The 6,981-nt window shown below is 45.4% G+C and overlaps 1 pseudogene; it reads left to right on the forward strand.

Annotated features, from left to right (window-relative positions):
* Positions 1-540: 540 nt before the first annotated feature.
* On the forward strand, positions 541-659 carry LOC126189721 (5S ribosomal RNA; annotated as a pseudogene).
* Positions 660-6,981: the final 6,322 nt, after the last annotated feature.

Here is a 6,981-nt window from a genome sequence, read left to right on the forward strand (position 1 = left end):
GCACATCAATAACTTTTTACGTCTTAATCAGACCAAGACTAACGAATAAGTTTTTACGTCTGAATCATACCAAGACTAGCGAATAAGTGAAGTTAAGCTTCCGCTCTCAAGAGACAAGAGCGGGTAGAAAACAAAAAGAGTTACCATTTTTGTACCTTCATTTTCTTATAAATATTTTCTCTGCCGTCGAGCGCTCATACAGCTGCGACGGTATAATTTATATCTGAGGGAACGAGTGTAGCGAGGCGAAATTCAAAGTCCCGCTACACTTTCCATATTAAGTACAGAAAAGAAAGTAAGACAACACTGTACCGAAAACCTGTTTCATTTGTTCCTTTCACTTGGTATGTAATCACGCATGGTATCGATAGGCACTTCCAAAATTGACAGTGGTTGCTGCAGTGAGATCTAGGATTTCGGGCCACGTGGGTTCCTACATTTCTTTGAAACCTAAACTGATCTTCCCCCAAGGTCTTAGTGCATATGTGCCAGTTTACTGCAAATCTGAGTACGGCGTACGAACCATAAGCCACGATGAAAGTCAACGGCCATACCGTGTTGAATACACCGGTTCTCGCCCGATCACCAAAGTTAAGCAAAATCAGGCCCGGTTAGTACCTGGATGGGTGACCCCCTGGGAACATCGGATGCTGTTGGCTCCCGTTCATTTTGCCGCGCGGGCAGCTGTGCGGTCTCGGGCGCCTTGCCACGGTTCGCGCGGCTGCCCCTGTCGGAGGTTCGAGTCCTCCCTCTTGGGCATGGATATGTGTGTTGTCGTTAGTGTAAGTTAGTTGGTCCCATAGACCTTAGCACAAATTTCCAGAACCGCGCTGCTGCTACGGTCGCAGGTTCGAATCCTGCCTCGGGCATGGATGTGTGTGATGTCCTTAGGTTAGTTAGGTTTAAGTACACTACTGGCCATTAAAATTGCTACACCAAGAAGAAATGCAGATGATAAACGGGTATTCATGGGACAAATGTATTATACTAGAACTGACATGTGATTACGTTTTCACGCAATTTGGGTGCATAGATCCTGAGAAATCAGTACCCAGAGCAACCACGTCTGGCCGTAATAACGGTCTTGATACGCCTGGGCATTGAGTCAAACAGAGCTTGGATGGCGTGTACAGGTACAGCTGTCCATGTAGCTTCAACACGATACCACAGTCCTTCAAGAGTAGTCACTGGCGTATTGTGACGAGCCAGTTGCTCGGCCACCATTGACCAGACGTTTCCAATTGGTGAGAGATCTGGAGAATGTGCTGGCCAGGGCAGCAGTCGAACATTTTCTGTATCCAGAAAGGCCCGTACAGGATCTGCAACACGCGGTGGTGCATTATCCTACTGAAATGTAGGGTTTCACAGGGATCGAATGAAGGGTAGAGCCACGGACCGTAACACATCTGAAATGTAATGTGCAGTGTTCAATGTGCCGTCAATGAGAACAAGAGGTGACCGAGACGTGTAACCAGTGGCACCCCATACCATCACGCCGGGTGATAGGGCAGCATGGCGATGACGAATACACGCTTCCAATGTGCGTTCACCGCGATGTCGCCAAACACGGATGCGACCATCGTGATGGTGTAAACAGAACCTGGATTCATCCGAAAAAATGACGTTTTGCCAATCGTGCATCCAGGTTCGTCGTCGAGTACACCATCGCCGGCACTCCTGCCTGTGATGCAGTGTCAAGGGCAACCGCAGCCATGGTCTCCGAGCTGATAGTCCATGCTGCTCCAAAGTCGTCGAACTGTTCGTGCAGATGGTTGTTCTCTTCCAAACGTCCCCATGTGTTGACTCAGGGATAGAGACGTGATGATGATGTTTGGTTTGTGGGGCGCTCAACTGCGTGGTTATCAGCGCCCGTACAATTTCCCAACCTTTGCTCAGTCCAATATCGCCACTTTCTTGGATGATGATGAAAATGATGAGGACAACACAAACACCCAGTCATCTCGAGGCAGGTGAAAATCCCTGACCCCGCCGGGAATCGAACCCGGGACCCCGTGCTCGGGAAGCGAGAACGTTACCGCGAGACCATGAGCGGCGGACCATGGATAGAGACGTGGCTGCACGAACCGTTCAGTATTACACTCCTGAACCCACCGATTCCATATTCTGCTAACAGTCATTGGATCTCGATCAACGCGAGCAGCAATGTCGCGATACGATAAACCGCAATCGCGATAGGCTACAATCGGACCTTTATCAAAGTCGGAAACGTAATGGTACTCATTTCTCCTCCTTACACGCGGCATCACAACAACGTTTCACCAGGCAACGCCGGTCAACTGCTGTTTGTGTACGAGAAATCGGTTGGAAACTTTCCTCATGTCAGCACGTTGTAGGTGTCGCCACCGGCGCCAACCTTGTGTGAATGCTCTGAAAAGCTAATCATTTACATAGCACCGCATCTTCTTCCTGTCGGTTAATTTTCGCGTCTGTAGCACGTCATCTTTGTGGTGTAGCAGTTTTAATGGCCAGTAGTGTAGTTCTAAGTCTAGGGGACTGATGACCTCAGATGTTAAGTCCCATAGTGGTTAGAGCCATTTCAACCATTTCACAACAGCCCAACGGTGATGACACGGCTGCGGCCGGGAAATGCTGCATTGCGAAGTCTTCAGTTGCACATTCGGTATAATTAGTACAGGTCGTCGTCACTGCCGATGTATTCTCTGCGGCTGGCATTACTAAATAAGCTGCGATGCCATTGTATCCAGCTGCTGTGCAGAGCAGCGATGACGAGGGCGAGGGGGTTCAGTGTGGGGGCGGCAAGTGTCCGGGAGACGGGCGGCCGGCCGGCGGCTGACGCGGGGGCGTGGCCGTGACAAGCAATTGGCGGGCGGCGGGTTGCGTCAGGCCGGCCGCGGTCGCGCTCGTGCCCGTGTTCGTGAACGTGAACGTGTTTGTCAGGCCGCGTGGCCGCCGCCTGCCCTCGCCCCCCGCCGCACATCGCTATTCATCTCCGGCATTGTGCCCCGACAATGCCGTCCCTGTGTCGGGGACCGCGCCTCACCCGGGGCCCGCCTTATAATTACAAGCGCCAACACCGGGGCCGGCAACTGACGACGCCTCGCAGCTCCCCGATTGCTATTTTTTGTTTTCTAAATTGGCCCGGTATAACCACCCTTTCACATACACAACATTGTACAAGTCTTCTTTTGTAAGTAAAACCGTATTTTCTTGCTGCAACTTAATTTATTTTCCCAGACGCGTTTCTCCTTTTTCTTGCTCAGAGGCGTCATCAGTGGGATCTTTAACGATTCAGTTTCGTTATTTTTAGATCATCAAACATTTCACGTCGCCATTTTTCTTATCTAAATAAGCAATGAATTACGGTTTGCTGTGATCTGCATTTGCTCTCATCTAGTCTGGAGGTCGCACTACCACTGTATTTCCGACACATAAGCACAATTTTGTATTTCGAACTTTTTCGCCTTGTTCACCATGTTTCTCCTTCTTTTTTGTGGTTAACTGTTTTTCTTTTGTCAGTCCATATAGCTACTCTCTTCGGACTCTGTGCTTTTAACGACGTAAATATTGCAACTTCATTACGTGTTTTTTCCTCCTCTTTTGTTTGTTTACATACATGTTGCCAACCTAACAAAGTATATCTTCAAAACCAACTTCTGTTCATGATGTTTTTGTAGTGTGTGACTGTGTGTGTATGTGTATGTGTGTGTGTGTGTGTGTGTGTGTGTGTGTGTGTGAGAGAGAGAGAGAGAGAGAGAGAGAGAGAGAGAGAGAGTGAGTGAGTGAGATGAAGACTGTGCATAAGGTTTTTTCTTTGTAGTGTGTGTGTGGGGGGGGGGGGTGCTGCTGGTTTGAGTTTTAGTGTGTTGAATATGAATGTAACAGCTGTTAGCGAGTGGCTGAAAGCTTTGGTGACAGCTGATTCGACTTTTCGTTTCAGTGTTCTGTGAAGGGGTTCATGGATAAGTTAGTATAAAGACGCTGGGTGGTATTATTATTATACTGGGTGGTATTAGTATATTAATCCTCTTTGGGACCGTTATTCTATTAGTGTAAACAATGAATTGTTTGGCATGTGTACATGAAGATTCAACAGGATTTTCCTTTCTGCTTTGGTTTTCTGTATGTCGTAATTTTCTTGCAGGGTTAGGAGGTGTTTTTTATTGTTGATCCTAATTATTTTCATGTCTCCTTTTCTAATGGTTGGTTTGTGGTTATGTTTGATGATACAAAAATAACAAATATGTATCGTTATAGATCCCACTGGTGACGCCTTAGAGCAAGGAAAAGGCGAAAAGCGTCTCTGAAAAATAAATTGAGTTGCAACAAGAAAAGGCAGTTTTATTTACAAAATAAGTATTTCTGTGCTTGCTGCGGCCAATGCAAAGCACGCAAACAAATTGGCCACGCAAACAAATTTGTTATTGTACAAGTCGTATGACGTGCTATTCCACATAAAATTTGACCTGATCATGCTACACTACTAATGCTTAGTTTAGGCAGTCGGATTCAAAGTTATTTATTATTTTCCAAAACATAATATAATCAGTATACAAAACAATGCAGAATGCAAATAGTTTCTGTTAGATCACAGGTATCTCGAATTCGAACTTGTGTTTTAACGAGTCACGGCAGCATTTCTGTTGCCAATTAACTGTGTGCGTTAACTATTTCATGAGAGATATAATGATTATACCCTGCCAATCTAAATAATTTTGAGACTATATTAATTAAAAAAAACAGAGAAAAGTGAAGACGGTGGTTTTAATGCCTCAAGGGCTCCACATACTCTCTCCCCACTTGAGTATAACGCACAGAACATTTATACACCAAAGAGAAACTGTCAGAAAACTCCTTCTGTTGGATATTATTCAACTAGTGCGTCACATTGGTTTGAATATCGGTTACGTCGTCGAAGAGTTTACCTTTCATGCGGATTTCTGTAATTCGGTGTTTTGTGCTACGGTAGTGTTGATAGCACAAAGTGTCACTACCGATGATGACTTTCTCCAGAAAGAATTTCACCTTTTTTTGCATTTCAGTCAAGTCGCGGCAGGCGTCCAAATATCGTCTTTTTACATCAGGAATCAAGATGTGCCGGACAAACTTTGCAGACATTTTTTTCTTCTTCAAACTTTCTCGACAATGTGGCGAACACTTGACTTAGAGATGTTGCTCTATTGCGATTTGTGGCACAACGTCGCTGACGCAGTAAGACTGCACGTCCACTGCTTAGCACTGCCTGCTTACAGCTGACTGGTCGGATGCGCATCTATTGTTTGCAGTTGTCAGTTCGAGCTACCAGCGCAGTTACTCGAGGCCAGCGAGATGCGTACGGACCCTGTGGCGTACGTCGCAGCACGTGACACGACAGATCTCGCGAGATGCAGGATCTACTTACCATTTGAGATGATTTTAATACCTCGTAGCTGTGCTCTTGAGTAGACTCACGCTCTCGATATCTTTTGTCTTGGGTGTTTTTTAATTGACGCACTGATTTCTCGCCTGACCCCGGACGTGACCGAGTATCTGCGAAGTGTGCCGCGCAAGACAACTGGTATGACGTCAAAAGTTTGTTGTGGCGCCCGCATTTCCCGTGGCCCTCGCAATTGCTGGACTGACGCAGTTTATATGCCAGGAATAAAATCAGTCTAAGAACTTTCTGGAGTGACGGTGTCTACTTTACTATGGTTCAAATGGCTCTGAGCACTATGGGACTTAACTTCTGAGGTCATGTCCCCTAGAACTTAGAACTACTTAAACCTAACTAAGGACATCACACACATCCATGCCCAAGGCTGGATTCGAACCTGCGCCCGTAGCGGTGGCGCGGTTCCAGACTGTAGCTTCTAGAACCGCTCGGCCACTCCGGCCGGCTACTCTGTATGACGCACCAACAAATCACTCCCTCATTTAACGGTTACGAATTTTTATCGTTCTAACCCAAACAACATCTAATATAACCAAGGAAATTAATTGGCAGCACTACTTTTTACACAGATGTCACGTAAACAGAAGTACACATTAATGAACAAACATTTGCCACATTTTGCAAGCAATGAGATGTCAAACAAATATTAATCATTTACGTTGAATGTTTGTTGAATAATATTGTCATAATGAAGTTAACTTTAGATTAATAAATTACTTTTCTTAAAATACAGTTCTATTACAGCATTGCCCGACTAACTGACTTCACTACTTTTCTACATTCAATCGATAAAATAGTTTGACCGCATAACACAAATTTCTGACAGTCTTTGGCAAGAAAATGAGATCGTTCTGTCTTTAAAATTGTGGCGCCAAGATTACTTTTAGGATTTAGGCCAGGAACCTACCAAAGATGGTATGACTTATATCAATAGTAGTCTGTATGCACACGTAAATTAAATTATATTAATGAAAGAACACATAAAATGTAGTGGCGCACCGTAATTTACAATTCTAGTAAAGGAGACAATGCCGGGGGCTGCGATGCGAAGCACTTAGTCGTCGTCGTCGTCGAATACAGCGTCACCTGACACGGGGCACTGCTTGCACACTCCACATCTTCACCACCGGAGTGAACGACTATTCCACACGATATGGAGTTGTACAGATTTGTCCTTCTTCTGCCAATCCAGGAAAATGCGTCATGGCCTCGCCATCTCTTCCTCGACCTCTGCACGCCTCTTCTTCTAATAGGAATTGTATTCCACTGCTTGCCGAGGGATTCACTGAGGGAACATACGCAATACATGCTTTTTCCAATGAAGCTTTGGTTGGACTACTTTTTCAGTAATGGCTGTACCCCTTCCCCCCCAACCTCTTCCTTATTTCTTCATTTCTTATTCTGTCTTCTCTTTTGCAGCGTTTCACTGATGTAACAAACTTCATTTCTGATGTTTGAAGTTGTCATATGTCGTTTGATCTTAATGTCCAACTTTCTGCTCCATATACTACTGTGGGTATTGCCATGACTTAACAAAATTTTACTTGAATTGGTTTGACCCTTCAGTGTTC

The sequence above is a fragment of the Schistocerca cancellata genome, chromosome 5, assembly GCF_023864275.1.
Source record: "Schistocerca cancellata isolate TAMUIC-IGC-003103 chromosome 5, iqSchCanc2.1, whole genome shotgun sequence".
Classification (NCBI taxonomy): domain Eukaryota; kingdom Metazoa; phylum Arthropoda; class Insecta; order Orthoptera; family Acrididae; genus Schistocerca; species Schistocerca cancellata.